At 33.0% G+C, this 25,832-nt stretch overlaps 1 long non-coding RNA gene across 1 annotated transcript; it reads right to left on the bottom strand.

The window, feature by feature from the left end:
- Positions 1–3,336: 3,336 nt before the first annotated feature.
- Positions 3,337–4,162, bottom strand: LOC127846034 (uncharacterized). The gene is made up of 2 exons (XR_008033450.1): positions 3,976–4,162; positions 3,337–3,507 (listed from the first exon to the last, which is right to left on the bottom strand). It is a non-coding gene; the product is annotated as an uncharacterized LOC127846034 (long non-coding RNA).
- Positions 4,163–25,832: the final 21,670 nt, after the last annotated feature.

Here is a 25,832-nt window from a genome sequence, read left to right as displayed (position 1 = left end):
TATGGGTACTTTGCTCTTTGAAGTTTCCGTCAATGCTTCCCACGATGCTACGCAATGTTACAGGCTCGTTTTCATCATCAACATTCTGTTCGAATGGAGAGCAGATATGTGGCAAGATATTCATCTAGATGATCGACTGATAAATTGTGGATTGCCTTCGTTTCGCCTTTCTTGGCAAGATATTTTTGAAATCGACTGACATCTGCCAGTGTTTTCCGGATAGTGTTTTTGTTATCTTCGGCTTTAATTAATTTTGTACATCTTAGGTTGTTATTTCTATGGCGTCTGATATGTTTTCATTGTTCTCAGTTTTTGATTTTTTTCAGTAAGGGATTCTAAATAACTTTTATTTAAATTGACATTTGCATTCGTGATTTCATCAAATGGTTCATTAAACACACTCGGATTTATTCCAAACTGATTGGCAAAGTCTTCCTCAGACATAACAACTTCCTGCATTAAACCGTTCCAAAGAATGTCAAACTTACCTCCATCCACAAAGTCTGACATGGTAATGTTTATTTATTGTATTTATATATGTTTTTATGTTAACGTCCTTATTTTCAAAAGAAATTAGTTTTTAACGAGCCTTATCAAACACAATTCATGTGGCAAAATTGGCAAACTGTAGAAGGCGACAAATGTAACCTTAATAATAATTTATGATTTAAATTATTTCATTATTTAATGCATATTACATTGGGTTTTATTGTGAAGTGTGTTACTTTTTCATTTTTTACTATTTTTACTGCTTTTTTATTGTTTGTTTTATTTGTTTGGTCTGTTTTTTTTAAGTGCTGAACTTTTGACATAACCTTTGACCTTTGATGTTTGCATATGAAGGCGTGTCAAAAAAGTAGTCCGTTTGTTACATGACGTCATCAGCATGTGCTTATTCATTCTTAATATTTGTAAAATATCTTTTTTTCTGTTTTTGTTGTTGTTTGTGGATTAAATGTAATACAAATTGGTATCAAATTGTTTGTTTTGTTTTGATTCAGTTTTACAATAAAACAAAACATTGTACTTAAGTCTTAGTAGCCTCCACACATGACTTATATATGAACTTCCTGTTGACCGTGATATAAAAAAAGATATCAGGCAACAGGATATCAAGCAGATATCAATGTGGTGGTATGATCAAGTCTGTTAGAGCCATTACGAATTTAATTTTGTGTATAAAGCTATACTTGTATGAGTGTAAAATAAATAAATTAATTCGAAGCATAACAGGAGAAAAGAAATACGCGAACTTGAGAAAAATATATATTAAAAAAGTAAGTTAGATTATTTTTTCCAGTGAATGGCAACTGTTTAATGCTATTGTTTCAAACACTTACAATTCAAATTTAATGATTGTTGTAGTTTTAAGTACTATTTTAAATACTATTTTAAAGCGTACCTTTACTAAAAAAAATTGACCTATGTGTTATATACTAAAACTGTATGCACCTATTATTGTTTCCATATGCCTTTTTCATCTATTATTACCTTGTTCACATTCTTTTTTGTCTTTTCACACTGGAATATGTTTTTTCCCCTTTTTTTCTTTTGAATGTACTTTATATCAACTTTTTCAACACACAATTTTATTTAGTTTTAGTGTGTACAATATACATCACTTCCTTATATGCTTTATGTTATTGACTTCTATTATTGATAACTTTAAATATGAGTTTGAAACATTACATGCCTTTCTGTTGTTTCCAATTGCAAATCATAATTGTTAAATGTCATATTGTTTGTGTACTTGTTTGCAATTACGAAACAAAATGTGTTAAAAAAACCCAGATCGATCGTCTTGTCAAGATCATCATGACAAGTTTAATCAAGAATATCGAAAGTGTGCGTGTTCGATTGTAACTTCCATCTTGTTTTGATACTTGCAGAACTGAATTTATGTTTTCCAATCCAAACCACTAAGATTTTTTCGAAGTATGCCTTAAAACCAGAGCGCAATGTGAAAAGCTACACTTCGTCAAAGGTTTCATCAGGGGATTCTGCAAAGCCATCCTGGAGAATATATGTATCATCAGCATATAGCGATACTTATATCCAGTTTTATTCATTTGTATTCATTTTATTTTGAGATTTCACTTTTAATTAAGAGACAAGATTCCGGCGCATAATATAAATATTTAACTACTGAGGCGATCACCAAGACGACATTCGCGTTGTATTTGGAAAACAAATTATATAACAACCCGCATTGCTTGACTGCAGTGAAAACATCCTTATAAAAAATCTCACAATTTGCTTATGCTAGAACAAACATTAAATAAGAAAAAGTGATCTGTTAACAAACCTCCATGACAAGAAATTGTAGGCCTTTTAAAAATATATTAGCGAAAGTTTACCAGGAATTTTATTTTTCTCATTTATTTCAAAATGTCATAGATAAGTCTAATGTTTTCAACTTTAGATCTGCCTTTAACAAAACCCGTTTGGTCATTATTAATGAGCTTGTTAATATTTTTTTAATTATTAACAAAACTTCCAGAACAAAATTTATAGGCAGTATTAAAAAAAGTATTGGACGCAAATTTTGTGTGTATCACCCCGAGGTATGCAAGTAATTATTCGCTGACGTCGAGTTATAGACAAAGTAACGCTATCGCGTGATTTAAAATTTGTAAACAAAGGTACCTATTTTTTGGCCAAAAACTTTGAAGAAATCACTACTTAAATCCGACGACCCAGGATGTTGTTGTTCGCCATAGTTTTTAAGACGTAAGAGGCGTCACTCATTTGTATTTGCTATTCTTATTGCTTTGACTCTTCGTTTGATAATTTAAGTATACAATATACCAATATCACAAAATTTCGTTTTAGTTATGATATTTGTGAGGAAACAGTATTACTGAACATTTACCATAGTCCAATATAGCCATTATATGTATCTTTCGACGATTTGAAAACCTAAAAATTATAAAGCGTTGCAACGCGAAACGATTGAATAATATGGCGAGTTCTGTTGTTGTCGTTTAAATTTACGAAACTATGAAGATTGCTTATATAAGGTATAAATACTCATTGTGAGTATACTAGGCGGTATAGCCGAGAGGGCTAATGCGTTTTTACTTCAGACTAACTCCAGGACTCCGGGGATCACTGGTTCGAGCCCTGGTACCGGCTACTTTTCTTTCCTTGTTCTAATTTTATTCTTGATTTTTTAAGATCCAATGTTTACATTTATCAATATACAGGGTTCCCTCTGGGCTTTCAAAAGTTGTCGCCACTTACTTTCGCCAAATTAAAAAAGTTGTCGCCACACTGGGGCAACATTTGGGCGATGAAGATCATGTTATTATAATACCAAAAAAATGAGCATTTACAGTATGTTAAAGGAATTGATTTAATAACAGTAGTATTTATAATAACAACACATTTAAAATTGTTCATTAAATAAAGGCACATTCAATCAGTTGTAACTCTTGTTGATTGACACCTTCTTAGCAGCCTGAATATGTTGCCACAGTATTGGTGCTTCATAAGCTCTATGGTATTCTGAAAATACAAAAAGAGAGATATAATATTAATATTATACTAATAATAATCAATTAATGTGTAGTATATGAATAATATAAATGTGCTTAACTATGTTTACCTTTCTTAAAACAGTACATTCGGTAGTGAGTGAATTGATAAGTGATGAGGATATAAAGAGTTCACACAGCATAGATTGTGTGTTGGAAATCATATTGAAGGAAATAAAATTCTGATAAACAACTGTCTTTGTTTGGTTTTTGTTTGTTAGCTGGTGAATGTAAGGGAGTGGAACGTTTGCATTTTGAATGAGTCTCAAAATTAGCAGAATCTAATGTTCACTTTTTAAAAGTCGTATTACACTCTGAAATTGCCATTTTGACGAGTGAAACAGAAATATGTCACTGTTTAAATAGAACCAATACATGTAAAATGTTTTACTATTTTCTATAATTACACCCGATTTTTCTAAAAACAATCGATACTTACCTTTTTGATTGTCATTGTTGTCAATTTAATGGTCTTGAATCTGCTTCGAACACTGTGACAAACACTTCACATTTAAGCGCAAAGTCGGCATATTTCAATATTGCCTTATCTCTGATGCAATAAAACTGCCGACCAATTAAGATAACTTGCAACAACACTCCAGATAATCGCAATTATCACCATAACATGCCACTTGCGGTAGTATGCAGTCAGCGCCACGCTCCATTGAAAACAGCTGTATCGCTTACATCATGGAAATCTATAGTATTACGACTGCCGTAAAGCGGCTGGTAAACACAGCGTCTTTTGTCATTTTAAGAAAATATAAATGCAGAAAAATGACGATTTGTTTAAAATCGCCATTTACGAAATTTTGTCGCCAGATTTTTTATTTTGTCGCAATTGGCGCCAATGGCGATCGACAGCGGGAACCCTGATATAAAGCATTTAATGACAAACTTCAAAATATGCCAAAATCTGTGAAAAAGCCCCTTTAAGATCACAATCACTATTGGTACTGTCGTTATTTTGATACCTTTTTTTACATAACACAAAGCGGTTTCATTCAGGATATCAACCTTGTTATCTTAAGCAAGTATTTTTGTTTAGATATATTTCTCAATATTACAAAAAGGTTATGATGCTTTTCTCCAGATCGTATCCATTCGATCTTATAAAGGCCCATTTTAATTGCTCTTCTTTCTTATTGTTTAATTTCCACTTTTATTGGCGTTTTGCGAATGTAACGGATTCAAGTTTTATACAAACAATACGAATTAATTTTCCCTCTTGTCTCCATTAAAACTGTATCTAGAAAGTTGATCATTTATATAAAAATACTGTTTTTCTTTGTCCGGTGGTGTACCCATAATGTCTTTATTATAAACATGTAACACATTTTTTATTTTATAAGTTTGGTAATTGCATAATTCACAGTGTTTATGTAATGGATGCTTCCTTAAACCCTTCATTTGTTTAAAATCATTTAATTTGTATGTCCAAATAACAGTTTAGTGATCAGATTGGTACGTGGGCATTATAGTATTGTCGTAAACAGACGGTAACAAAAATGACGATACAACATAATGCATATCGTCCACATGTATATCGTCTAGAAATAGGATATAATATCCTCAAAGGATCAGGAAGAACACGATCGCCCTGTGTTTGTTAATATACACTGTCTGGAAATTTTAATATTTTTTGATGTATAGTAATGGTAATCTATATGCGGATCTACAACGAAATTAAAGTCGCCGCAAGTTAAGTAGGAGTCATTTCCTATTTTATGAATAATATCACAAATATTTGTGAAAATATTGGGACTGTTAGACTTTGGTCCGTATATGTAGAGGTGTGAATCTAAAGAGTTTTAATTTGTTTGTAAATAAAGATAGTATCTTGAAGACAGTAAATATCACATTTTGTTTTTTTCAGATACTGACAATTTTATACTCGTTTTTCGCCTGAATGCTTCTGCAGTTGACATGTTTTTACAATGCAAAATGATGTTAACATATCTAGATGTATTTTATGTTTAACTGTATTGCATCGACGTTCATAGAAATAGACCAATTGTTATCAATGAAAAAATAAACGGTTTTCGAGCATTCAATTTAGAGTGTTCCATAGTTGTGTAACTAATTCAGACAATCACAATTTAAACTTATTTACATGGCATTCTAAACAATCAAACCAATTAATCATTACCAATGAATGACAATTAATCTCAGCATAAAAGTGGAACTTTGCAAGACAATATGTGTCTTGTTCTGTGAAAGCTGGTCATAATGCATATGCGTAAAGTGTCGTCCCAGATTAGCCTGTGCAGTCCGCACAGGCTAATCAGGGACGAAACTTTCCGCCTAAACTTGATTTTCGGTAAGGAGGGACTTCCTTGAAACTAAAAATATCATTAAAGCGGAAAGTGTCGTTTCTGATTAGCCTGTGCGGACTGCACAGGCTAATCTGGGACGACACTTTACGCACATGAATTAAGTCCAGCTTTCACAGAACAAGACAATATGTTAACATGATATGCCTAATTCGTCTAGTTTACGCATGCCACGTGGGTGAAATGTATAAACAATGTATTTATTTCGGACTCTCATGTGTATTCTGTGTTTGATATTAATGTTCATATACGGATAATACCCAAACAGTTATATACAACAAAAGTCGAAAGCCATGTTGTTCGCGTTTAAGCATGTAGATGTGCGTATATCGAAAACACTGGATTATTGTATAACGTTTCCAAATAATAGTTTAACAACATATGTTTTCCACCCAAACATTCAGACGAATGCATTATGTCAAAGACACATTTAAAACTAGAAACAAATTCGCTTTTGAAATTAAAATGGTTTCTGGACGTATGTGTGACAATATATTTAGTTTAGACGTTATGATATATTAAATCAAGTATGATTCTGATATTTTGTTCTGTTCGAAAGTGTATGCAGGCACAGTGTATATACAGTTGTTTGTGTGTGCTTTGAAATGCCACATATGATTATTTTTGTTTTGAATTACTTTTTGTACGTCATGTTATAAAACTTGATTAAATAGACAAAATCACAAAATATTAAGGCATGTTTCTTAAGATTACTTGGAAGCAGAACTTGCGTTATACTGTGTAGAATAATAACAATCATACTGTGTATCAACTTGTGTAGATAGTTGGCCTTTAATTTTAACAAATAAACAGCATGGACCATTAAAAAGCACACATGATTTTGCATGTGTTTTTCTTTATTCCATTGTATTACTTAATAAATAATAATTACTTAACGAATATTTAAGCACATAAAATGGAATGAACTGTATTTTGGGTTGTATTAATAGTTATCGAATTCACTAAGTGCATGCCCTTCAGTTCTTTGAGACTTGGTGTTGGATTAAAACCATACAATTATATTCAAAAGCGTCTATGTGTGTTTCTAATATGTTCAAATGTCAAACTTAAACGCGTCAAACAATTAATTAAGATGTGTAATAATTATATGTGTTTACATAAATGTTCACACCGCCACTGATTGCATAAAGAATATGCAATTATTCGAATGGAATAATCTTCCAGATGACGCCAAAATCGCTGAATCTATCCATTCCTTCAAAAGGCTTATTAACAGTGATTGACCGATTCAAAATCCCATATTCTCGTACGGCGAAAGACGCTCTTAAATATTACACACGCGCTTACGTACAAAGCGTAGCGCCTTAAATGACCATCTTTTTAGACGTAATATTGTTACATCCCCATTATGTGTATGCGGTATTCAGGAAACGAAGTCTTATTATTTTCTCGAATGAACTCAGTGTGCACATGCTCGCGGCGAACTTCTTAACACAATATCCGTTTATTCCGTCCCATGCATTGCAACTATTCTATTTGGAGACAACACGTGTGACTACCTTACAAATATTAAAATAGCTGATGCTGTTCACAAATTTATAGTTAATAGTACGCGATTTGATTCGTAAATTAGCTACAGAACGACTCACAACCCTTTTTTCTTTTTTTCCCTTATCTAATATTTCAAAACTATCTTTATCTTCTTCCCAGAACTCTACCACACTATCCTTCACCTCCATATGTCAACTTAAAACTTGTTTTTTACAATTTAAACACTATACACGGAGTTTGCCTCTTTCTTAAACTGATATTTTTGTTTTAAGGTCAAAATCCGATAATGTTCGCCTGAAAACATGTTATTGTATTTGTATAGGGAGAAGAACTATATAAGACATTGTCTATCTTTCTAATCCTATTCAAACATGTTCATTGTATATTTGTAACATGTAATGCTATGTAATAACAAATTGTATTGCTTGAAATAAATATGTTTGCACTAAAGAATATGCACATAATAAATCAGCATTTTGAATGTAGTCTGAAAAACTTAGGGTAAAATAACTGAGTGCAATGAATAATATACAACTGAATTGGACTCACCGTCGATCACGTATTATTATAACTTTAAATTCATCACAATAATAAATATTTAGCCTTTTGCTCTTGCACATTGTGTAAACAAGTACTATCATAACAAAACACATTTCGTTGCAAATGTCCTATTTAAGAGTATAATAAACTTCAGTATTTATTTATATGACAACAACAACAAATAAGAACGTCTAGATGAACATCGCACGCACTGTTTAATTGTAACGTAAGTTTAAGACAACAGTTTAAATAGTAATTTGGTGATGTGCTCAAGCAATTTGTTAATACATGTAATATGTAAATGCAAATGTTTATATGCTCAAGGCTTAACTATCTAATTCAACTAGCTGTAATTGTTATTAGATGAGGAGATGAGGAAAACTTACACCCTTTTTACCGCAATGAAATATAAACACACATTCTACCCATAGTTGTGTACGTTTACAGTTTGAGTATTTATTACAAAATATGCCTTATTAGGTTTTAGTTTTTTGTGATTGGATTCAAATCTTATCGTCGTTCTTTAACTTTATTTATTATTGCGTATCCTTTGCATTACTTTCTACAAGCAAATACAACACTCATTGACCAATCGAATCATGTATACCCATGTAGACATTAACTGTCATAACATATAATACTTAGTTAAGCTTAGGATAATCTTTGTATATACTAAGTAAAGCTAATGAAATGAATGTCATTGAAGGCAACGACATGCTTTGAATACCTTTATTGACAATCTATTAAACAAAATAAACTCGTAGATGATTTCTTTCTTGGAATTTATTCATGTTGTTAATCAGTTATGGACCTTCTTAATTGGACTGGGAAAATAAAATGTTCGACTTCGTATTATTTATTTTCTAGAATTTGTTTTCTAGAAAGCCGAAGGCAAGTTTGAACTATTACTTCCTTTTAGACTTTCGCTCTTTGCAATAAACCGACAGTTTAATGACTGAGGAAACAGTACCTTGATAAACAGGCTCAGCTGTTGGCTGTTATACTATACAGTTTATTGCCGCTTGCTTGTAGTCACCTAATTGTATACGGTTAATGAGAATTCGTTTAATATACCTTTTAATATGCCGGTCGTTTACCTCGTCATTGTAATGACAATAACTTAGAAATATATTATTGTTATATACATTTTAATTTTTAATATTGAAGTCATATGTTGAATAACAACAATGAATTAATTTTATTGAATGCTAGATGATTCACGTTGAATTTTACGTAATCAAAACTGCAATAAATTGCATCTTCATTCTTTAAATATTGTTTAGTTATAAGCTAAAGTAAATAGTATTTTAAAATATAGCAATTCCTTAAAAGCTAAGATACTTGCTATTGGTGCACATTTCTATGTCAACGGCGGCTGCAATTCAATTAACACCCACCATATTGTATAAACAGAAAGATGAGGATAAAATTATATTATTAAACACTTGTTTTATTTAAAGGGCGATTAATCGAAAATGCAATATAATGCCTGACTTAAGTTCGACATGTACAAAGTTTCAAGCCGGCAACACGACATTTTCGTAGGTCTTGCAATCGAATCGTGTGTAATCGTATGTGTTATGTCTTAATGTATAAAAGTTGAATGAATTGTCGAGTGCATTATTCACAACCGTTTCAAAACGCAGAAGAGTAAACTTTTTTCTCATGTATTTCTAGATGATGTAGTACCCAAAGCAGTATTGGAATAGAAGTACGACATGACCGTATAAGAAAACAACTATATTAATTCGTATTTATATATTTAGCGATATAAGTATATTTATAATCCAATGTGCGAATTATTTTAGAACAAAGTTTCAAAGTTCCATTATTTAGCGTCATGTATTGTTCAAACAACTGACATGTGTTCTTGCATAGTTAATCTTTACATACACGTAAATAACGTACATCGGCTTAATGACTGTCGATATTTATAAACAATTTAGATAAATACACAGCATAAATCATATAATTATTTCAGTAACTATACTATAATAGAATAGTGTTTTTTGTTTATTTTTGTCATACTTGTATACTCCAGATATGTATCGTAAATGTGTAGAAAATCCCATTATCGATAAATTGATATTGTATATCACGTGACCCGCTGCCATTACGGTACTGTAGAATTTTGCATATAACAGCGTTATCATAGTGGACAACCGATTATTTCCAATAAACGTTTTTTTTATGAATTCGCAAAGAATGATTGGAAACAAGTGAAACATAAAACAAAGTTTCGATATGAAGTATTTTGTTTTCTTTATGCCATTATTCAAGGCTAATTATATAATCTTAAGGCTGGAGGAAATTTTGTGATTTTAGCGTAATAATTAGCGCCGGGGATATTATTTGCTAACCATCGGAAGATTTAAGGCCGAGGTATGCAATTTTATTGAAAAGTAAGTATCTGTCTTTGATAAAACATGTATTATTATTTTATAAATGCCGCACTTACATAGTCCCTGAGATATTCAGTAAAAAATATTGTAAGATTCACGGCTGCTTTTCGTTGAATAGTGCATATTTCGTTTGTCTAAACATGTTCTGAATCGTTATTAATAGTCCCCTAAGTAAAAGTCATTTTAAACGTAATATAAAAATCTATCGACGAAATGGAGTGTTTGATTTTAACTTAAACCGGTCCGGAAATATTTGCAAGCGAACATCTGAACGATTTCAGGAAGAGGCAAACTTTTGATATAAACAGTGTGTATAAAGTTTAGTCTTAATTTTTTTTTAAAATAATATCTGTTATTTATCGAGCACCAAATAAAATATATTTATGAAAAATCTTAACTTTTAGACTTAACTAAATACTTACTTGTTATATTTACTTGATTAGAAATAAGCTAATACAAAACTATCTAGCCTGAAATTAATTTTGTGATTATATATGGTATAATAGGTTAGTGTTGATTATAGATCAGGTTTATCATGCGAGGCTTAGAACACAAAAAGCACGAGCCTATTTATCCAACTTTTTATTTTGTAAACATTTTTGTTTAAACAAATTTAGTTTGACTGGATAATTTCGCTGAATGTATGACGTCATTTTGTCGAAATATTGACGTCATTTCCTGCCGTTGATTATAGATGATATTTAATCAACGGGGCTTTAATCAACCGAATTCGCTGTAAAAGTGGGATATAAATTAACAAGTACAGGAGCTTTTAATTAGCAAATCTGTTCAAGATGTTAGACAATTTTATGCAAAAGTGCGTACACGCTTTTGAATATAACTATATTTTTAATTCTCATTTAAATAACGTGTACAGGTAATATGAGATTCCATTACCTTAAAACTTTGTTTGTGTTCTCAATATTTACGAAACTGATTTATTATTTAAATCTAAATTTACGATAAAAATGTTCAACATGTAAAAAAACGGGAGCTTTAAATAAAATTAAATAGCTCCTATGACGGTCTCGATATTTACCAAACATATCCTTAAGCAAATTTCGCTATACGATTTTCAATTAACAATAAATCAAAACTTCAAACAAATGTCATTTTTTTGTACATGAATTACGGATTATCAATTTAAGTAAGATAATGGTCTTTAAAAAAACCACTTCTGCGATAAAGGCACGAACGAATTTGCTCAACGGGAGTAGCGGTGTCCCAATGGTATGCACGTGGCATCACATGTATGCATAGGACGGGGGTAGATACCGTTATTACGATAAGATGCGGGTTACTGTCAAATAACCATGACATATACAAACTGCAATAACATGTAAAATAAATTAAGACCCAGTTTTTGCTGAGTTGTATTTCTCTAAAATTAATGCAAATGAAGCTTGTTTCTATTAATCACATTAAAAACGAACCATTGTATGATGAATAAATGATTGATAAGATCATTAACAGAAACTATTTGAATCTTCAAATAGATTCGATACAATCGTTTCGCTTTCCTGTTTTGTTGTTTAGTACCGTTATTGCGGCGCGTGCGAGTATCCAGGGGCGGTAATCCGGAGTTAGAAATTTCTGGAATGGCCCAATAGCTTGAAGTGCAAATGACGATAGTAATTGAACTTACTATTATATTTTATAAATAAACAACATAATGATACCACAATAGATAAAACACATTTTGATGACAACGATACACATTGGATAGAATATTATAACAAGAACGCGAAAGAGTATTTATGTTTAGATATTTAAATTACACAATCTATCCGTTATCCATAATTCGATTTTTCCCCCAAAACGTCCTGTTTGCAGATTTTATCTACGATATGTTATCCCCTTATTTGGTATTTGATGTTGTTGTTGTTATAATGAAGTAATATTAAACGAAATTTCATTTCAATATTTCCTCTTACATATGTAACTAAAAACAATCTACCTCAATACTTAGAGGATAATACACGGCTGAGCCGGGCCGGGCAGTGAGAATCGGCCCGCAGGGAGCATTACGGCCCGAGGGCCGTTTGCGACCTGGGGCCGATTATCTCTGCCCGGCCCGGCTCAGCCGTGTATTAACGTCTATTTAAACATATTTTATTTCCAAAATAGTTACACAACTACAGAACATATATAGAAATACAACTGTTTTGAAAAAAGGGTAGGACCTAAAGTTCTAACAACATTATTGGTGGTCTTTCCCTGTTCTGTTATTTACATTGCATATATTCGTGACGATAGCGTGATTTTGTTAAGCTGTAAGTTACATGGTCAAGATTACATTTGTATTAAGAAAGCAAAATACAAGTGCGCAAGTAAAATACAAAAGAAAATCATGGTTTGTAAAGCATTGGAAATAAAACATACAGTACAACCTTGAGATAGTGAAGTCCTGTCCAGGAGAATAAACATAACTATGCGCTACAACAACATTATGAAAAACGCTTTGTCGTCTTAATAAATATCTGAACATTTTTAAATATGAAGCAGTTGGTGTCATTATCTAACATGTCATTACCAAAAAGCATTGTATTGCAATTTATTTGTTCAATTGCGTGTAGGGTTTCAAAAAGAGTAGTACGTTGTTCAGAAAAGCGTGGACAAATAAAAAAGAAATGATACACTGATTCAACTTCTCAACATACGCATAAAGGTGAAGGTTCTAAGTGATTGGTGAACAAGTGCAATTTTAAATCGCTACAGTTATTCCTTAGTCCAGCATGTAAAATGGACGATTTTCTATCACCAGTATGAAAATATAAAGGAGTTTCGACATTTGGGAGAAATAATTGTTTCAATTTAATTTTGAATCTTGATAGAGAATCTAACAGTCTTATGTCGCGAGGTAAGTTGTTACATAGGTCGATAGCCGACGGGATAAATGAGCGTGAGTAAAGTTCCGTCCTTCTAGTAACGATTACATAATCATTTGCGTTCCTCAGGTTCCTAGCAGATTGTTGATAGACAGATGCTGGTAGTAAATTTTGTAAGTAGTCTATTAACGTCTATAATATATACCTTACTTTTATACTAAATTATAGATGGGCCAAGGTTTTGAGTCATAAAATAATACTATTTTTGTCCTTTACTAAAATTTATGAAGAACCTGCTTTCCGTACTTATATTTTCTTTGAATTGATTACGCAATTTATGACGTATCTTATGTGACGTAATTTAAATGACGAAACTAGCTGGACGCTTTGGATTTAAGGACAACTACAAATCGGACTTGGAGTGTTTTTATTTAACAGTTAAATATTTTTTAAGCATTGAACGATTAGTGTGTGTGTTTACGATGGATTATTATAATATTACGAATGTGAATAACAGTGTTGGGATATAAAACTGGAATTAAACTGGTGAGACTGCATTTTCGATTTCGTTAAAATGTCGAATAAACTTTATTATAAAGCGATGTTTTGTTGAATAATTGATGGATTAAATTTAAGAAAAGTGTAAGTGAATTGTTCTTTAACTGTTCGAATGAATTCGATGCTGAATTAAAAGGGTAATTTCTTTGATGAATAAGTCGTTCCTTTGTCAGTCGATCAAAGAATGTCTATCCACAAAGAATTGCCGCCTGCTTACATCCAGTGCTTTGAAATGGAAGAAATGGATTGCGATGAAGAAATGTGCTCAGAATTTTAACTCGTCATGGAAGCAAATTTAACTTTACGAAAATAATGAAAGATGGTTTACTTTTTTATGGCCAAGAGTGCGTAGACTGGGTGTGGACGCCATTTTTTTTCAGTTGAACGTCACGCGCACACATTCTGAGGGCCGATTATAAATAATTGGCCCTCGCGTGAGGGCCGATAATTTATAATGCCCACGCAATAGTGATAATGGCATGGAAAACTGTACAAATGTGTTACTATATATAGTAACTTATGTATTACAAATACGATTGACGATTATCATCAGACTGTTTCGGAAATTAATAATTTGTGTGATTGCGTTTCATAAAAAAAACAACATTCGAGGTGGTGAAAGCCGAGAGGAATTGTAATAAATAGGAAGCCAAATTAACATTTATACGATACAATAAAGTCACCAATTGTAGTTGTACTAAAATCAGGTAAGTATTTGTAAGCTTGTTTTTCGCGAACCGTTAATTAATGAGTTTAAGAATCCATTACTTTTGGTAAAATATTTTGTTTAATAAATATCAAAGACGATATCGATAATTAAAGCATCAATCATATACATATTTCGCTTACATTATTTAATTAAATACATCGCTAAACTATTCGCTATAGGAAAACCACATGAAATACGATAAAACTTACAAAAAAATGAAGTCCAATAACTTTCAACATTTACCGGACCTCACCAGATTTTCTTGTTCTCATTTAACAATACACTAGAAAAAAAACTTGTTTAGTTACATTTAATCATTGTGACGTTCAAAATGGTTGGAAATTATAAAAAAAAAAAAATAACAACTAAATTTAAACATTTTCTATGAAACATATGGTAAAACTTTCAAATAATGTGAAGAAAGCTTTTTTTATTATTTTATCCATTTTCGCGATCGTTGAAATAGCCGATTGTACTGTTGACATTTGCATTGAATGTTGACACGGAACAGTCATCGGACGTGTAGTTAACGATCACCGCAAGGATTGAAATAAGTAAACTACATTTCAACTTATCAAGAACTTGTTGTGACACGAAGTAAAATATGACTGGTTCAAGACTTGCACTTAGAGTTTTTGACGTCAACTTCATAAATAGGAAGTTCGACTGTTTGTAAAATCATTTTTTTAAAAGTTAAATCATCTATCGAAGTATAATATTATACACCAGTCCCTGTTTTGTTTATCTGTTCCTAGTTTTGTTTTTATTGTAAACAAAAACAAAAATGTACATGTTCTGTTTGTTTTGTTGAAAACGAAGACTGACATTTTCGGTAATAATCTCGGTCCTCAGCAAATTGTATCGGAAACGTCCGACGGTCGATGCCTTTTGCATTGGTTACTATATGGAATGTGGGGTCTTAAAAGGTAAAGCAATGTTTTCGATAAATCTGTATGAACAATTTTAAAGTCGTTAATTTACAGACGATTAATTTTATACCCCTCCTTGCAAGCAGGAAGGACAATTTTATGTGTTATAAACACGCAACATACTAAAAGATAAATAGTATTATGACAATCGCTATGTTAAACGTCAAATAGTATATGCATTTTAAAAAATCAAACGTATGAGCTATTCTGTTGACCACGACGTTGTGATTTGTCATACACTTATACGTGATACGTGGCTATATGAGTTATAATCATTTTAATTTGGAGAAAAATACAGTTTGAAATCATCGTTACAATCCATCCAAAAATATAATGTTACTCATTTGATAAAGATGTTGTATAGATTTATGATCAGTAATATTAGTATGACCAAGTGTATTGCTATTTCAATTTGTCGAATGATTCGATGTTTAAAAATATAGTTTTCGCATTGACAGTCAAATAGTCTCAAAGTAGCTGCTTACAGAATAACTAATATTACCCAATTTTAGGATACATATTGCATACGTTGATTCGTTGTTAATTTATTCTTAATAAATATTTATCCGTACCCAGATTTACTAGTTGACATGTAAGTGGTACTGTCTCATTTGTATAACGTTACTTGCTCACTTCATGTAAGCTTTAATACTCAAAAGTCCTCTGACAAAAATTAAATTCTTAAGACAGGCAGATGCTTATTCTTAATATGTTCTTGACGATACACATACGTGCTTACCTAGCAATATATATATATATGAAATCGAGTTAAATATGCGACACATTCTTACCAGAATTCGAAGGTTAAATCGCGCCTGTTGTCCGAGTGGCGTTGGAGAGGACATCGATAACAACTAGACTGTTTACACAATAACTAGATGCACGGATTCTTATTGAACCCGTAGGTTCAGGCTCGGTAAATGAATATTTTTAGCGAGAGCGTAAAACGATTTTGTCTTACGTTATTACACAAGATGAGTTACCTATAATGTATGTTATAGCGTAATCATGTTTATTTTCGTGACGTCACTTAATGGTACGAATATATATTATGACAATACCTTATATGAATTGAATGTACGATCAAAAATGGCCTTACACAATGACAAGCGAATGTTCCCTACAGGACGAGATCAAGTTAACGGGCAGTTCTAGTGAAATATTTCAAATGTTTGCAAGGGCATGTTCTTAGCAACAAGAATGTAAATACATAACCGACAAGTGGCTAGTTAAACATCTATTAGCCTTATGTCTTGTTATTGTAAATATGTAAACCTTTCAGTGTATTACAATCGATATGTCGCAATGTGGAATATACCAATGTGAATATCATTTTTACGTCTTTGTTTACTGTTTCCCAATATAAACCTAAAACCTGGATTTTAGGACACAAAGTGTGTATGATAATATCAAGAATTGACCTTCATGTTGCTATTGTTTCTTCTTTAAGTGATATTATGGGCATTTGTCACTGTTGAATTGAGCTGAACAGAATTAACAGGTAAAAAAGAGTTAGTTAAAATGTGGTTACTGACCAATTATCTGCAACTCATTTTGCTACCAGTTCTTTATAAAAAATATACTTGATATTCGATATTTAATGTGACTCACCCAGTCTTCTAAGCCGAAATGATCCGTAAAACAAAATAGTGTCTTTGTGTAGTATGAACGAATCTGCACTGAAACTAGATTTAGATTCACATCGTAAATCAAATCATTTCTGTCGTCGGTTGTCAAAACGAAAGTACGGTTGATATTCAAATGCATTATTTTTCTCTTTCCGGGGTAATGTTTTAGTATATTGATGCTGCATTAACAAATATAAGTGTATATGAAGTGAAAACACCAAAAATTAACAACGGTTGCGATAGACACCTTTAAACTGTAAGATGCCCATTATATCACTTTAATATCCCAGTGAAGCTCATTCAAGTGGAATAAAAGTACAGTTATCATATAACAAAATTGTTTGATGTCTGTTAATATTTAGAAACTATTATTTTAGATTATCAAAACATGTAAAAAAAGTGGTAAATATAGCACACATTAGCATTTCAACTTACGAAGGGGTTAGGGATAATATATTCCATAGAAGTCATTACAATATCAGCATAAATGGATACGAGGGCACCTGCAATAGGATAGTCCAATACCGTAGTGTCGACGTTATTTTAAACGAATGAGTGAAAGGCTACTAAAATGTAAACAAAATCAAATACACAGGACGTTTTAATTAGCTGATAAATTACAATACCACATACAGCGTTGTCATAAGGATTCTTTGTAGCAGGCTTTTAAGTTAGATGAGGAGGACAAATTGTGCGAGCACCGACAGTGGGTGGTCCGGGGCATGCTCCATTTGACAAAAATTGAAATAAAGGTGCTAAATCGTGGCTTTTGGGCGATTTTGTTAACATAATTTACATGAATTTGTTAGTTAAAATAAAGGATATTTATGTGAATGGTAAAGAAATATTAAAGTCCTCAGGTTACATCAAATCTGCAATTATCAAGACGTTTATTATAACAGATATACATGTATAAAAACATTAAAACATGTAACACCTATTCGACCTTTTGTAATTTATTTTCCAGAATAAAACAGAGCTTCAGGTGATTTGTAGCTAGTTGCCACAACAATCATAATCCGATAATTAACTGTCTGATTCTGGGTCCGATTCCTATGATGCCAGGTTAAATATTTGTATGGATATATCGACCGCTGTCTTAATCAGGTTCAGCTCATCATTTCCCTCAGTAACATCGGTTTGGACCCCAGCATACACAAGTGTAAGAACTGGTGCAGATGCTGAGACCCTTGGCTGATTCGGGGGAATCTTCCGCCTCTCCTTCTTGTCTAGCCACAGCTTGACTGCTGTTTTGATATGCTGCTTGGCTTCAGGGCTTAAATAGTAACATATTAAGCAATATGAAAATGTAGCTTGTTTTCAGATTAAATTTCACTTTTGAAATTCAATTTAGATTAAATTTTACTTTTGAACTTTATTTTTTTAAAGAAGAGTATAAATGGCCCATTAACTATATAGAAGACACTGTGCAAGATTATGGACGACATTTAATTTTTTCAGAAGACCCCTAGAAAATATGCCATTTTACCTGTTTGGCTGAAGACCATTTATTCACAAATGCACCAGCGACTCCAGCGTAGTTGTGCTCAGTCTGATTCGTAGCCTGGTATTAACAGCCTATACATGACATTTAGTGATTATGTAACACTAGTTTTTAGCCGGATTTTTTTCGAAAAAATCTCGGCTTATAGATTGATGTTGTCGGGCGGGCGGGGGGGGCGGGCGGGGCGGGCGGGGGGGCGGGCGGGCGGGCGGGCGGGGTGGCGGCGTGCTCGAAAATGTTAAAGTTCTTATTTCATGGTATAACTTTGGTATGCTTGGACCTAGAGTCTTCAAACTTGACATGAAGGTTGGCCAGGATTAACAGATGACCACTGGTCATTTCAAGGTCATTCATTTGAAGGTCAAGGTCACTGTGACCTTCAATATAAAAAATGTTAAAGTTGTTATAACTTTGGTATGCTTGGACCTAGAGTCTTGAAACTTGACATGAAGGTTGGCCATAACTAGTTAGTATCCACTGGTCATTTCAAGGTCATTCATTTGAAGGTCAAGGTCACTGTGACCTTGAATGTAAAAATGTTAAAGTTCTTATTTCATGGTATAACTTTGGTATGCTTGGACCTAGAGTCTTCAAACTTGACATGAAGGTTGGCCAGGATTAACAGATGACCACTGGTCATTTCAAGGTCATTCATTTGAAGGTGAAGGTCACTGTGACCTTCAATATAAAAATGTTAAAGTTGTTATAACTTTGGTATGCTTGGACCTAGAGTCTTGAAACTTGACATGAAGGTTGGCCAGAACTAGTAAGTAACCACTGGACATTTCAAGGTCATTCATTTGAAGGTCAAGGTCACTGTGACCTTGAATGTAAAAATGTTAAAGTTGTTATAACTTTGGTATGCTTGGACCTAGAGTCTTGAAACTTGACATGAAGGTTGGCCAGAACTAGTAAGTAACCACTGGACATTTCAAGGTCATTCATTTGAAGGTCAATGTCACTGTGACCTTGAATGTAAAAATGTTAAAGTTCTTATTTCATGTTATAACTTTGGTATGCTTGTACCTAGAGTCTTCAAACTTGAAATAAAGATTTGCCAGTACTAGAAGATGACCACTGGTCATTTCAATGTCATTCATTTGAAGGTCAAGGTCACTGTGACCTTAAATGTTAAAATGTTAAAATTGTTATAACTTTGGTATGCTTGGACATAGAGTCTTCAAACTTGACATGAAGGTTTGCAAGCACACTTAGATGACCACTGGTCATTTCAAGGTCATTCATTCTAAGGTCAAGGTCACTGTGACCTTGAATGTAAAAATGTTAAAGTTCTTATAACTTTGGTAGGTAAAAATGTTAAAGTTCTTATTCCATGTTATATGGTACTTTCCTGTCATTTAAATCAAAAATCCGGCTTCAATGCGGTCATCTCCGACCGCGGAACTCTTGTATTTCATTTTTGGCAAGAAATGACTTGGTATGAGACAGTGAAAAGGCTAAAATGTCATTTGAAGTGATTTGTTTTAACATATAAAAAAACTTTGCTGAAATTGTAGAGTAGCAAAATATGTTAACATTTAGGTAAATAAATAACAATCATGTTCGTAAAGTGGTACCTTTAGAGTGCTGGCTCCTCTTTCAGGCCATGCATTCGAAACAGAAAGAGAGGAAACAATCACTATAATGTATATTATCGTTGGGTTAAGCTGCCTCACAGCAGTGTTTTGCAATAGCTGGAGGACACACCTTTCTGTTGGTGACGTCCTGGACTCTGGAAATTTAACAGACACTGGAATATAGGGCTTCTTGCCATCTCTGATATGATATTTGAGTCCCTCCCATTCAGCTTTCAATCTTGAAAAATGTACGTAAGAAGAAAATGTGTTACGAATTAGTTTTTTTATATTAGTTAAAAAAAAATCCAATGGATATAAGTGTTCTCATTAAAAATTCATAAGAAGCTAAATGCCTGGCCTGGTCATCAAATTTTGCAAAATGGTAATGAACCTTAAGGAAATATTTGTAAAACATTTTTTTCAAATTGTGCAAGGCTCTTTATCTTTGGTTTAAATAAGTTTTAATAAGCATTAGAATATTTGGACCATTAAACATCAATTTAATCAAGATTGAGAGTTCGTGCATCAATGATTGAAAACAGCTCAATATCCAAATTGAAGTATACAATACCAATTCGGTAATGGGACTTTTAGAAACCTGTCTCCTTACTCGGGTTTATCTTGGAAGTAATGTTCAGCCAACACCTGCATCTGAGTTTGACCATGGTAGCGGGTCTCCTCTCTATGATGAGGAACCATCATCGGATCTAAGATGTTGAACGCCTCCAGCACAGGGGAACCTTCCCTAAATCTTCAGTCGATGTTCTCGATTAACGTAGCTATGTAGTTAGGAAACAAGTTCTCAAGTTATTTTGCTTCTCTTGGGTTAATTTTTATGTCCGACCAAACATTGGTCAGATAGTCAACATCTTTAGAAAGTCTTTCTATCGTTGCATTGTCCTCTAAAAGATCTTTTAACTTATTTTTTGTGCGATTTATGGATGGCACAATGGTTGCGAAGGTAATAGATCCAGTCTGGAAATCTTTGGACAGGTTGGCAAGGATTGGGAGGATGTACACTACCCCGAGGAATTTCAGATTCTTCATCTTTCCAAACAAACCAGAGGCAACTGCGTTTTTATCCTTGAAGAAGGCTAATGGCTGCAGCACTACCTAGTTGTCCTCAAAGACAGCTTTGATTGCAACCTCGTAACTCAACCATCTTGTGTGTACAGCCTTCTTCAAACGCTTTGAAAGTACTTTCATAGCCTTACCTTTGTAGTAGATAGCTTTAGGCCTGGCATGTATCTTTAGATATGCTGCCATTCTCTTCGGGGAGTTTTCAAGGAACTGCCATAACTGTCTGAGAACTGTTTCCACATTACTGGTGTACTTCAAGTCAGTTTTGCTGTCGGTACATGCAAGGGCTAACCTGTGACAAATACAATGAACATTAAGCATTACTGGATTTATTTCTTCGAGTCTGGCAGCAACTCTTGTTCTTTTTCCCATTATAACTAAAGCACCGTCCGATGTGAAGCCGGTAAACCTTTTCATTGACATTCCATGATCATCAAGTTCATTTACAATCACAGAGGTGATTGCCTCCGCATTAGGAGATTCGAAGTTGGCCAGTAAGTTGTTTCACGCAAGGAACTGTGTCGAAATGCTGCCTGATTCTCTGGAAAAAATGGATAAAGGTGACCAAATTGTCAGTTACGGATACATCTGACACTTCATCAGTAAGCCTACTATAAGCACCAGCAGAGTTTACCTTTACATCGTTGTTCAAGGCCTGTCCTAAAGTTTGAAATATTTCTTGGTGAGAACCTTCAGAATTGTAGTCGAAGAACTTCAAGTTCTCAACACAGAATGTCGTTTCAATGTGTGTCAACAATGGAATAAAATGCTGATTTGCAATCAACGACTTAATTTGCAAGTATGCTTTGGCAAAAACTTGCTCCAAAACTATATTCTCAGATTCATGTTTTTTTATTATTTTCTTTTTAAAGATAGAACCCTTCTGCATATCAGCACTATCAAGAGCAGCTGTATGCAGATTACAGGTTGAGTGAACATTCATGGCACTTATTTTCATCCGCACACTAGGTGTTGCAGCAAATGCCTCTTTCTGATTCTGGAAATGTTTAATTAGATATTTCCTACACGACAAACAGTACATCCCCTCACCCTCTACGTAACACAAACACCATCTTTTCGCTGTCATCCAATAATGTGGAAATTTCTTGGGGGTTAAACGTTGTTCTTCTTGATGACTGATCGAAGTGAATGCCGTCTTGCCACAAACATAAACATTGTGCACTTTCTTCGATGAGTCGAACAGGGTGCTCAATACATTCCTACATTCCTTAGGACTTCATGCTTTTGTTTCATTGGCATCTGTAAAGAAGGATAATGTCGCAAGATTTGGACCAGTAGTGTGTCTTGCGTAGATGTGGAAGAAAAATCTCTGAAGGTATTTATGGGCTGAAAATCCCAATAATCAGAGATATTTATTTCTGTAAAATCTAACCATGACAATTGCAGTGCATACAAAAGGTCCACATTTCACTTTTGTGCATGAAAATAAATACCATTAATGCCATTTATGTGCACTCTGCTTTAAACAGCTGCTTGTCCAAATCTTCAGCAACTGCAAACATTTTGTATCTTTCTCATACAATAAAACGATGTTATTTTCAATGTGCAGTATACTATTTTTAAATAAATTGCTATACCGTTAAATAATTAAGCCACAACTGTTTGCAGATGTTTTTATTTTAAAGAGCTAACACTATGTTTAAACCAGAAAAAATGCTCCCCTTTTTGTTTTTTATATGAAATTAGCCTTGGTTAGAAAATCATTTTGCAGAATTTAATTATCTGATGAGTTCTACAAGTTAAACATACTAACTGACCATAATTATTAATGTTACCTGTGGGTGTGGACACATGTCGGTTTTTTGGTTCCTCAAGTTTAGAGTTTTCTGTACTAGTACCACTACAACATTCCACAACAGTGTGGGATTCTTCGTTTGCCTGTGACATCTGCACCATAACGGGTTCGGATGTCTGCACTTGTACGGGTTCACATGTCTTCACTTGCATGGGTTCAAATATCTGCACTTTCACGGGTTCAGATGTCTGCACTTGCACGGGTTAAGATGTCTGCTTATGTATGGGTTCAGATGAACATTCTGCACTGGCAGAAGATGTGTGTATTATGACTGTCTTTTTCTGAAATAATTCAGTTTATAAAGATTATATGCCTGTTGACTTGAAACTAAAATTTATTTTACGTTGATTATCTGTGGCAATTTTATGATAAAAAGAAAGGAAAATTATAAATTCATCCCGCTTTTAAGAATGTGTTTGTATTTGTTCACACAGTCTGGGGAAATTTCACAATACAAATTTAGGTTAAATATCTCTTTGCCAATGCCAGAGCTCCAGATAAAAATTTGGTCAAATTCTTTTTTACTCCCTATTTTAAAAATTAATTCTTATTTCACCACCTATTTATAAAATTAATTCTTAACAATATATTACCAAATAATTTTTTATTCATTGTTTTTGACAAATCAACAATTCAACATTTTGGTTTATAGTCTTGGAAAAGCCTGGTAATTGAAAGAATGCATGCAGCGTGGACTTTAGACACTGAAATGGCTTATTGCCTTCCACGCTTCGATACACCGCTTCGGTCGGCCATTTTGATTTTTTATGTAAAACGGTCACTGACACTTCGGCTTAGGTCATAATGGCCTTTTGGTCGCCGTTAAAGTCATATCAAAAACTATATTGAACATTTAATTTTAATGACATATTGAATCGGTATACAATATATTATTTGTGTATAAAAATTACGATAAGTGTAATTAAAAAGGTACAATAAACAGAAATGACTCGTCTGCAATACTGGGAGAACAGAATCGAGACCGTTTGGTCTTTCGACGGTTCTTAGGTGTGGCTGCTCCTCACAGCAAACGCTTGAGTGACGATTAACGATTAAAGATTTTAAAGTTGTAGTTTTAATTGAGCGCCTAGACGAGTCAGAACCGGGATGAAATGTTTACCGTATATAATTTTCTACTGGAAGTTTTACGCACGTTCGAAAATTTCGAATTCGTGTTTTATTTTTTCAATGCGTAACTTTACGCAAAGATTTTTAATCTAAATCGTTATTTAAGAAATTTAATTCGTGTTTACGCCTTTACGCATGTTATCTGGAGCACTGGCCAATGCAATGTCAGTATAACTTGATGAAAATGTGATCAAAAGTGTTCCCTTAGTCTACCAGAGGCAACTTTACAATACTTTACAATACAAATTTGCCACATGTTGGGCTTAGTGTCCGCAAGGCAAGGGAGTTTGAAATGAAAAGGATTATTTTACGATAACAATATTGAGCATAGGTTCTCCTGAACGAGCAACGAGGCGATTCCTTAACATTTTTGCATAATTTTATGATTCACTGACATACTGATTCATTTCTGAGTTCAGATGTATTAAGTTACTTTGTCCAGGTATACATGTGTTTTATTAACTATGAACGCAATTCCTGTTGACTTGTTTAATATTCCTGCAGAGCAATTTGAAATGTGATACTGGTGATTTATGTTTCGTTTTTTATCAGATACTTGAGCGTGTATTGAGTATTTATACTATGTTTTTGTTTTTTTAATTTTAATTTTAATCCGTTACCATGGTAACATGTAGAATTATTTATTATAAGATTATTTGTACATTTAATAATTATTAATTGTAATAAGGAAAATAATTAAGATATATATTTGTTAAGTTCTTTTGTTTATTTTGTTTTCCGGTCGGTATTTACTTAGCAAAATTACATATCATATCATATACATATAGAATTGTTTCCATGGAAACGGCTATTGTTGGTTCACACATTATGAATTAAAACATTTCTGCATATCATTCGATCAATTGGGTATGCCATAGGAAAAAGCTTCAGTTCATAATACATGATAGTTGGCTTCTATTAGATTTCTTTGGAAAATAATGTATACAACATTTCAGCATGTAGCTCATTACCATGACAACCAACGACAATAAGTTGCTGTTTCACGACATGCTGTGTGTGTTCAATACTCATGTACATTTTTATAATTTTAATTATGACGTATAATGTATATTTATTTACATTTGCAATTGATGTTATATATCATAACACATTTTCACATGTATTTATGATGTTGCCATGGCAACCATAATACAGCGATATTACCTATAATACTGTTGTTTTCCTTTACTTAATATATTTTCCTTTAAGATAAAAGTAGATTCATTTATTTCTGTAATAGGGCATTTTTCACCCCATCGTGAACCTAGCCCTTTCGGAGCTTAAAGCAATCATGTGTATAATAATGTAATTTCATGCATTGAGAGTTAGTCATCTTATATGATACATGTTATGTGTAAAAATTAAATATATTTCATATATATAACAATTAAAACATCATGCTCCTGTTAACGAAACTAAAACATGTTTATGTCTGACGCGACAATCTTTAAATCGTTAACTGACACAATACCTTCGTTTGAGGCATGCCTGTAGAATCGCGACGACATGCTTATGAACCCAATATGGAACAACAGTTTGTTTGTTTTTTTCTATGTATACTGTTTTAAGTCATGAGTTTGCTATTCTTTTCAGAATAGTTTATCACACTCATGTATCGTAAATCGTTATCGTCGCCACTCTCTATCATTGAGAAGTAATGGCTGGTGAAAGGTTTTCTTAAATAATTTATTATCAAAAACATCACGACTTATTCTATTTCCCAGATCAAACTAGTATTAATATTACTCAGAA

Source organism: Dreissena polymorpha, chromosome 1, assembly GCF_020536995.1.
Source record: "Dreissena polymorpha isolate Duluth1 chromosome 1, UMN_Dpol_1.0, whole genome shotgun sequence".
Lineage (NCBI taxonomy): Eukaryota > Metazoa > Mollusca > Bivalvia > Myida > Dreissenidae > Dreissena > Dreissena polymorpha.
The sequence above is the reverse complement of the archived record's forward strand: the minus strand, read 5'-3'. Positions and strand labels throughout refer to the sequence as shown.